The following is a 10,201-nucleotide window of genomic DNA, read 5'->3' as shown; positions in this document are numbered from 1 at the left end:
CTCTATAAAACTGTATCAGTCTCCTTCACATGACCAAATGCATCAGGCAATCTCTCAGTGTTATTCTTTACCCTTGACTACCTTCCTCCTGCACCTGCTGCCCTCCTGCTAGGCTGGCTGCACAGCTATGGCCCCAGGACTTCCTGTCACCATCACCCTGGGAATTCCCCTTGCCTCTCTTCCGTGTTGGATGCTCCGTTTCCTCTTTCTTGGGTTATTATGTCATATTGGTGGAGCACATCCTCCAGGAGCTTCCTGAAAAAGAAATTGAAGGGAAATTTGTAGAGACCTTGCATGACGTAAAATGCAATTTCTACCCTCAAGCTTGATTGATAATCTAGATATGAAGAGAATTATAGATTAGAAATATTTTCCAGCAAATTTTTAAATTTTTAAAGGCACTGCTATTTTGTTTCCTTACTTGAAGTATAAGAAAATACCTCAGGGAAGTGAAGGAACAGGCTGCTGAGGTAAGAGCACTCCAGATCATGGATGTCCAGTGCAAAGAGCCTGGGGTGGGGCAGAAGCAAGCCTGGCATTGTGGAGGAACAGATGGTCTGGGTAAGCTGGACCAGGGTTTGTGAGGGGGAGAGAGGTAAGATGTGGATTGCAAGAAGTAGTCTGTGGCCAGATTATATCAAGCTTTGGAGGCTTTTTATAAGGATCTGGCTTTTATCCTGAATAAGCTAGGGAGCCAGTGAAGGGTTTTGAGCAGAGAAGTGTCATGATCTAAATCATATGTTTAAAGCATCAGACTGGCTGCTGTGTTGAGAATAAACTGGTGGGCTAAGGCAGCAGGAGGAAGACCAGTTAGGAGGTGATTGCAGTAAGTCAAGCAAGTGATAATGGGCTTGTACCCAGCTAGTGGGGTTCCAGTTAGTGATGTTGAAAGTGTTGAAAAGTGTTCCATTTCTGCTTTTTTGTTTAATGTGAAACCAACAGGATACGCCAATGATTGTAAAGAATATGATGATGATATAGGATAAAGGAAGAGAGGAGTTAATTAAATATGACACCGATGTTTTTATCCTGAACAAATGGAAGGAAGGAATTGCTGAAATAGAGACGTCTCTGAAGAGCAGAAGCTGTTTTGAACATTGCAGTTTGAGATACCTATTAGACCTCTGCTTGGAGGTCTCAAACAGGTAGCTGGATATGGGAGTCTGGGGTTAAGGAGAGGGGTGTTCGCTAGATATATAAGCTTTGAAGTCATCAGCCTATAAATATTGACAAAACAAGTGAGGTGGCAGAGGAGTTAGTGAACATAGAAAAAAAAGAGGTCTGAGGGTTGAGATCTGAGGCATGCCCATATATTAAAGATTAAAGATCAGAGGAAGAATCCACGAAGGAGATTGAGAAGGAGTAGTCAGGGAGGTAGAAAGCAAGCCAAGAGACTGTCTCAAGAAGAAGGGAATGATCAACTGCTGACTGATTAAGTAAGATAAGGACTGAGACTTAGCAACATGGAGGTCATCAGTGATTTTTGACTAGCTCAACCTGTGAGAGTGAAAACATGACTGAAGTGAGTTCAAAGGGAATTGGAGGAGTGGTCTTAGAGGCAGTGAATGTAGTCAGTCCTTTAAATTTTGTCCTGAAGCGAAGTCGAGATATGATATAAGGAAAAGATTTTCATTTTTCCAGTGAAAGACAATATAGCACATTTGCTTGCTGGTGAGAGTGATCCAAGAGAGGAGGAAAAAACTGATAAAAGACAGGCAAAGAAGGGACAAAGTACAATCACTAAAACTTTCAAGGAAGGGGAAGAAACTAAGACTATAAGTAGAGGGATCGTATTAGCTCAGGGGATGGAACATGTGTGTCCTGTAGCACGCAGGGTGCACTAACAGATGCAAGTGAATGTGGTGATGGGAATGAGCAGGGACATTTTCAGGTTGCTTTAATTTTCTTAGTGAATTTGGAGGTAAGGGCATGAACTTGAAATGAGGGTGGAAAAGGAGATATTGTAGGAAAAGATACAAAATAGTCATTTAGGAGGGTGGGAGAGGAACTAAACAAGGAGAATGGAGCAGTACATAGACTAGGAGGATGTAGTAGGATTGCTGACTAGCACAAAAGTCTCACCGGAGGTGAGTGATAACGAGTTTAAAACAGGACTGCCTGGTTTGGATGCGGATTTTCTCCTGCCATCTTAAGCTGCATGCATGTGCAAACACCATGTGCGGGGAATCGAATTAAGCCAGGATTGGGTCCTTTTCAAGAAAATACAATGAAAGGAGAGAAGGGCAAGAGAGTTGAAAGTGTATGCAAGGGAATTTATACTGATGGACTGTAGAATCTACACAGGGTAAGGACGCGAGGTGAGTGTGGGACAGTGAAAAGGTGGTGGTTTCAGATAAACTAATTTTCAGTCCCAAAGGACCAGAAATATTTTAGGAATTGGGATGTTAGTGGGAATAAACTATTAGCTTGGTGCAAAAGTAATTTTCTTGTTTGTTTGGTTTTGTGTTTGTTTGTTTGTTTTGCCCTTACTTTTGCACCAACCTAAGAGGAAAAATCGGTGGTTATGGTCAGAAAGTAGGAAGCTTGAAGTTGAGATTATCAAGTTAATATCAGTACAGTCATTGGTAATGATAAGGTCTAGGATCTAAGCAATGGGAAGAAAGAAGCTGGCTGAAGAAATGATGGAAAATAATTAAATAATTGAAGAAAAAGAAGTCAAGGCACTGAGAGCATGTTCGGTTGGCAGAAATTCCATGACAGCATCTACAAGGGCATATTGGAGAGAGTGAGGATAAGCTTGGAGTTTTCACTTGAACTTGTTCTCATGAGCCTGATGAATCTGGAGAATCTTATCCTTCTGTTCTAGGGAAGTTTTAAAATTCTCTTTTATAATTTCTCCCCTCTGTTTTCTACATTTTGTCTTTCTTAAAGTCCTGTTAGTAAATGATGGTCTCCTAGTTCAATTCTCTGATTTACTTGACTCTTCCATTTTTCCATCCCTTTGTCTTTTTACTTAGTTTCTTGAAGACTTACCTTCCAGCCCTTTTATTTAATCTGTTATTTCTGTTACCCTATTTTCATTTACCAAGAATGATTTCTTATGCTCTGTATATTCCTTTTTTCATGTAACCACACATTCTTATTTTGCAGATGTAACATTTTATCTTTACGTTTAATAATACGTTTAAGTGTTCTTTTCATTGCACTCTTTGTTACTCCAAGTTGCCTTTATTCATTTGTTTGTTTATTTTAATCTTTAATATTTTATGTTAGAGACTTTCCTCACATGTCTGGTGATACTTGATGGTTCACACTTAAGAATGAGGCACTTAAAAAGTGAATGGGAAGCTTTGTGTGTATTTGCATTGTTTGTCAGTTGCTACTGTTTACTGTAGAGCAATCAGTCAGGCACCTGGTCATTTCATTGGGAGACTTAAAATGTCAGTATATAAGTCTTTTCTCCAATCAGTTGGTTTTGTCAAAGGGGACTCTTCTAATTCCCTGCCTAGGGAATATAAATCTAGTTGCCAGTGCCCTAATTGCAAGTGAAGGAAAAAGGGTGGGAGTCTCACTAATTAGTATATGGCATATAGACTTGACCTTGATCATCCTTTTTCAGCCTTACTCCTATCCTCTACAAAACATGGTATCACTGGGTCTGAAAATCCCTGGCTCTATTTCTCTAGAAATTAAAGCAGTTGCCTGCTGGGCTGGTTGGTGTACAGAAGAGGAAAAGGATTCTGAGGGGTCATCTCCAGTCCCATTTTTTTCAGCCCCAGCCTGCATCCCTTTCTACAGAAGTAACAACAATTTCCAGTTTCTGAGCCTTTCCAGGGTTGTACAGTAGGTATTCATTTGCTTTTTGATATTTTCCACAGCAAAGCAAACTTTCTTGCTGCTCTGTTAACTTCGTTACCACTCACCCGTCTGCCTTCTGTCTTCCAACATTTTGTTACTAGCTCTTGTCTGCTGTTGCCTCTTCTGTTCTCTTTATCCTTCCAGGTTTTATAAGATTGTTTTTATTCCTTTTCAGTCATTTCAGAGAGGCTTCAGGATGGAGTTGTGATAAACGCATGTGTTCAGTCTACAATGTTTAACAGGGACCGCCTCCTGATTTTTTCATTTGAATTACTGAGGAGTAGGTAGTAGACTATCTTGATGCCCTTCCTCACGTCCCTTTGACTCTGAGTTGACCTGCAGCTGCAGTGAACACTCCCTAAGGATGCTGATGGCTTCCCCCATCAAGCACCTGCCTCATTCTGCTTCTCCAAGGATTTCCTCCAGTACACCAAGAGCTTGCCCAACACTCACAAGGTATCCTGGAATTGCTGGGGAAGAATGAGGATCAGTAGATTAATAGCAACTGTCCCATACCTTGGTGGGACTATTATTAGGCATTCTGCTTGGTTCCTCAGAGGTCCCAAATGGGATTGAACCAAAGTTGCCCACAGTAAAAACCCATTCACCAATTCAATTTTCATTTCACCTCTCTCAATTTGCACACTCACTCACTTGTTCTCCCTGGGATACTCTCCAAGATAAACTCCTGTATCCAAAGCTTTGTCTCAAGGTCTGATTTGGGAGGAACTCAAACTAAGATAATAGGTACTGGAAGTGACTACAGAAAGTATATTCTCAATGGTATGGAGGCAACAAAAACCCCATTAATGGTGGTGAGTAAGGTGGTGACAAACCCTGGCACTTTGAAGAATTTCAATACCCACAATTGACCCATGGTGTATTTGGATGAGGTAAAGATGAAAGGAGATGCTTACCTTATGCAATAGTGCTAACTCCTGAAAGACACAGGGCTGTGATAATCACAGGAATTGAAGAGTTGTCTTGTTCTTGTTAACTCCCCTAGAAGAATTGGGAAAAAAAGAAAGATAGGTTTACAACATCCAACTATCCATTCAGAGCATAGCAATGAAAGCCAGAAGGTCTCCTTGAGAGGATCTAAAGAGACCCCCATTTCCTGCAACCAGAGGACAGGCTGTTCTTAAAAAATGACATTCAGGGGTTCATTGCAAGAGGAATTGAACTACAGAGCAGATTAAAGACACAGTCCAGGCAGGCCTCTCATGCAAAAGTCAAAGCCCTAGAGGAAGGAAATGGTCCTTAAAAACTACTGGGATGCAGGCAGGCATCTGGATAGATGTGCTAGATAACCTTGAACCCCTAGATTCCCTGAACAACCCCGGCTAGCAGGAGTATCCTGCACCCTGTTACTTGAACAGAACAGCTTACCATTGCCTAGAGACTCTACACAATCCTCCTCTGAAGCAGACACCTCCAAGATTACTTCAAGGTCTGCTACTGCCTGCCCTCATTGCCTCTATTCCAAAAACTGAGAACAAGTCTCAGCATGCCCTGAGCAGGGTAGCACAGTTCTTGCTGTGAGAGATGTGACAGATTGTATTTTCTAAAGAAGGCTGCAACCATGTCTCTCATCCCAAATGCTCTTCTACAATGCAAACTTGTCACTCCGCTACCAAGAGATGAAATCTAATTTCAATGCCCTTGAATCAAAGCTGGACTTTACTTGCTTTGACCTGTAATATACAGAAGTGGTGCTGTGTGATTCTTACAGCTAAGTCATAAAAGGTGATGCAGCTTCTGCCTTGTTCCTGGGGGCATTTGCCTCTGTGGGATTGAGCTACTACATAAGAAGACCACTACCTTGAGGCTGCCATGCTGGAAGAAAGTAAAGCCACATGAAGAGCAAGTAAGCTGGTTGCTTTAGCAAGATCCTTCATATTGATAGTGAATGTGCACTTCTGTCTTTCTCTTGTGAATGCAAACCACTTTTTCAATAGTCTCACGCTAAGTGCCAAAGATTGTTGTTTTTGTTGAATGCATTCTCTTTATCATTCACCACCTGGCCCTAGGAATTTGGTCGGTGATCCTCGTTTCTGTTACAGTATAGTCTTCAGTGACCTTGATCATCTTGACATTCTATAGAACATCATCCTGGCCCATTATATTAATGAGAAAATAATAACTGAACTTGGTTTTTAGAAGGAGCAAGTATACTGGTTTTAAATACTTCATGCTGAAGGAATGAGAGATAAGCCCTACAAAGTTTTGGAAGTCTGCCACATCAGGGAATATTTTAGGGGCCCAAAGATCCAGGAGTATGTTGAGACACCCTACTCAAAAGAATACTTTGCATTTCCTACCACTAAGAGAGAGGCACAGCACTTGGTGAGCTGCTTTGAATTCCTGAGGCAAAAAATAATAATAATAATAAATACTACCCATGAGAATAATGTTCTGATCTATTGTCTCAGAAGACTATTGGCTTTGAGGGGGTCTGAGAGAGTATCTGAATAGCCTTTTAAAGGCTTAAAAAGGCATTGGCTTAGGAATTGCACCTTGCATGGCTAGGTCATTGTCCTCGAGGATACAGCATGTTTGTTGAACCAGTGATCACCATAAGCAATCACTGTGCTGTTTTCCCAGCATTTGGAATACACAGGAATGATAATTAAAGGATACAAGTAGGACTGACTTAAACACACTCCCTTTGACCCATTAGTGGAAATTATGTTTTTAATTCTTACAACTTTAGTCTCTTCCTGATTAAAAGCCTTGGTCTCAGGGTGTGTGTACAGAGGGAGACAGTAAGCATTCCACTGCATCAATGCAGTGCCATCTGAGGATTTGGGCATCTCCATACTGACAGGTCAGCAGGCAAAAATGGGAGTACTATACTGGCAGGGATACCTGACTAATTATCTTGAAGAGTTGGAGTTGCTGCTACATAATGGGCCCAGAGAGGAAGATGTCTAGAACTTGGGGGAATCACTCAGGCTCCCCTTAGTGCTTCTCTGTCTGGCGATAATAGCAGAGAAGCCATTGAAGTAGCCATGTCCTCACAAGGACAAGGTAATCAAGGCCCAGCCACTCAGAGATGAAGGTCTGGTCATTCACTGAGCAAACAGTGATGACTAGTGGAAGTGCTAGCCAAGGATTCAGGAAATCTAGAAGAAGTAGAATTGGAGAGAGGTGATGAGTATAGATTATAGCCTTGGGACCAGCTGCAGCAGTGAAGATTGTGACTTGTTCCATATATTCTTCTATTTTCAGTCATTTTTGGAGATTGCAGCCAGCTACAACTCTGAAATGTCAGTAACAGAGCAAACTCAGGGTGGGCATGAGAGGATCTGCTGAGAGCAAGGAATGAACATGGTAGTCACTATTGATACCCTGCCCATGGCCCCCAGCTCACCTGTTAGCTCCCCGGCAGCTTGCAAACATGTCTATACACACTGCCATCTTCCTACCACGAGTGCCATAACTCTCTGCTTCTCTGCTGAGGCCCTTCTCAGCTCACAGTGTGAGTAGCCTGCAAGTACTAAGGGCATAATGCCTCAAAGGTCAACCTTTAATCAACAAGGTTCAAGAGTCAGAATAGTGAATTCCTTCTGAGATACATTCTTTCCGGTTTCTCAGAGGCTCCCCAGAGGAAGTGAGCTCCAGTTGCTTAGGAAAAATGGAACCTACTCATTAAGGCACCCCCTTTTTACTTTTCTCCTTTCTTTCTCTCCCTTTCCCTACTCCATCCCATGAAGTCCCTGGGATCACCAAATAAACTATCTGTAATCAAATCTTTATCTCACTCTGCATTCTGGGGAACCCAAACAAAGATGGTAAGTTTGCCTATCTACATTTATGTCTTATTTGCTACAAGTATTACTAGTAATTTTCTTGACAAAAGTAATATGATTTCCGCTGATAGGCCAAAATAATACATATTTATAGTGATAACTGCAGCAAAAATGTGAAGACCAATTTTAAAAAGTACTTTCACTAGCTTAAGAAAAATGAAGAAATTGAACTTTTAAAAAACGCAGTAATACTTCCTAACACGTTATGAAGAGGAATATTTTCATAACTGTAGAAATGGTTGGTAGGGCTGTCAACTATCCAAGGATTATATTGAAATAGCTGTCATTGGCCAACTACTATGACTAATGAAATCAACATTTTCACCATGCAGGCAAAATAAACGTCATGAGTCAAATTTAACAGGTATATGTTTTATCCTTTAAAAGTTGTTGAACTATCTCGGTTACTCAACCATTAATTTTTCATTTTACAACAGAGTTTTCACATACACAAATACACATACACACACATTTGCATTCAGACATACATGCACACATCTTTTAGTATTTTAAATATTTTCAAAGTGCAGCTCTACAGACTCATGCATTTTAACTTTGGTAATGCATGCAGTATTCCCTTTGTAATGCAGCTTATGAAGAAATCCACGCTGGGGGCAAGTATATAGTAATTCTTTATCTCCTGCATATATTAGGAAACCCTCCAGGAGGGATATTACTAAGACAAATTTTAGAAAGACCTCCACATTCACAGAGACAAAAATATCAGTGGCATCCTGAAAAAGCCAATGAGTGATCAAAAATCAGAAATAAACAAGCTTTGTTCATTTTAAGCCATTAAATATTTGTTGAATAAATCCTGTTTTGTTTTCACTTTTGATGGGATGTTAGTTTGTGAAATCAAATGATACCCAGATTCTTTCTTCCCATAGGCTTATGAATACCCAAATATGGCATATTTGACTCCATATACAGGCTTTGTTGAACATGGATTGTTTTCATCTACCTTTCTCCATTTCAATCACATGTTTCTAGTGTGAACTTCTAATTATGGACTCCTGATCTCTCTGTTCCAGTCAAAGGGCAGGAATGTGGTTAATTACCATGCATCATGCACTGTCTTTAGTGATTATTCTAAGAGGCTATGAAAGGTAAACCAATCAGAGGCCTTCACCAGGATTCTGAAGTGTAGCTCCACAGGGAAGAAGAGCTTTCTTTGCTAATGATGATGTCTAGAAGCAGCCATGTAACTCCACCCCATGGAGACAGCTGGTATAGAAGAATGAAGCCAAATTGTAGGGACAGGTGATACCAAGTGTAAAGTCCTCAGTTCTAGAGTTGGAGAATCCCACTGCCCAACTCTGTGCACCCTGTCTTCTGGGGTTTGGTTGTTCCCTTCACAAGCTTTCTGGGAGCACCTCTTGTATCTTTCTCCGTATTCCTCCATGGAGCTCAAAGTAAGCCACCTTGGGTTTCCACTGTTTACAACCAAGAGCTCTGATATATGTGCTGCTTTTACTTTTGCTGTTTTATCAAATACTTACAAACTCAACTGCTTAATTAGGCAAAGCATTCTGTTGCTTTTCCTTTTTGATATCTCAGTAATTGATTTCTAAAGAAGAGATGGCATCTTGCTGGGATTGTTTTCACCTATTGCTCTTTCGCCCAGCCCCACCCAGCTCAGATATTGACTAAAGCTGTTCAACTCAGCTGGTCTGGCTAGAGAGTACAGGGGTAGGTGCACACCATGGCTCAGGTGCAATAACAACCTTAGCTTCCCAAATTGTAATGTCAGGTTACCAATGCCGAGATGCGTTGGGATTGCCTAAGTGATTCCCTGGATACACTCACCTTTTTACCCAATGATAAAAATGAGAGATCTCAACAAAATAGCTCTTATCTATTATGCTGCAGACTGACAATTCTTTTGTTTGTTTGTTTGTTTGTTTTTTTGAAGACAGTCTCACTCTGTTGCCCAGGCTGAAGTGCAGTGGTGCAATCTCCACTCACTGCAACCTCAACCTCCTGGGCTCAAGTGATTCTCCCACCTCAGCCTCCCGAGTAGCTGGAACTGCAGGCATGCACCACCAGGCCCAGCTCATTTTTGTTTTTTGTATTTTTTGTAAGACGGGGTTTCACTATGTTGCCCAGGCTGGTCTTGAACTCCTGGGCTCAAGCGATCCTCCCACCTTGGCCTCCCAAAGTACTTGGATTATAGGCATGAGGCACTGCACCCAATCAACAATTCTTAAAACTATTTTTAGTTACAATTCTGAAGACAGGGCTCAATGTTGGTTTTAGGGGTTTTATTTTATATTTTGCTGACTACTCACCCTTTTAAAAATCATTTTAGAGCAATTTTGAGGATGTAGAAATGTCAACTGTTATTTATTTGTCATTGTCTCCAAATTTTAGGTTTAAAAGAGGCAGTAGGTGATTGGCCTAGCTTGGGTCACGTGGCCTCTCTTCACTAGGAGGTGCAGGGCACACCCAAAAAGTTATCCATTGGGGAGTGTAATGCTCTAAGGGAAATCGGATGCTGTTGGTAAGGGGAATAGACACTAAGCAGTAAAATAACCACAAATGCCCACTACAGTGAGCATATGAGAGTA

At 41.2% G+C, this 10,201-nt stretch overlaps 1 long non-coding RNA gene across 1 annotated transcript; it reads left to right on the top strand.

Annotated features, from left to right (window-relative positions):
- The first annotated feature begins 926 nt into the window (after positions 1-926).
- Positions 927-5,771, top strand: LOC134739385 (uncharacterized). The gene is made up of 3 exons (XR_010125982.1): positions 927-1,145; positions 3,735-3,804; positions 3,995-5,771. It is a non-coding gene; the product is annotated as an uncharacterized LOC134739385 (long non-coding RNA).
- Positions 5,772-10,201: the final 4,430 nt, after the last annotated feature.

Source organism: Pongo pygmaeus, chromosome 3 (genome assembly GCF_028885625.2).
Source record: "Pongo pygmaeus isolate AG05252 chromosome 3, NHGRI_mPonPyg2-v2.0_pri, whole genome shotgun sequence".
NCBI lineage: Eukaryota > Metazoa > Chordata > Mammalia > Primates > Hominidae > Pongo > Pongo pygmaeus.
Note: the sequence above shows the minus strand (reverse complement) of the source record. Positions and strands in the feature narration are given on the sequence as shown.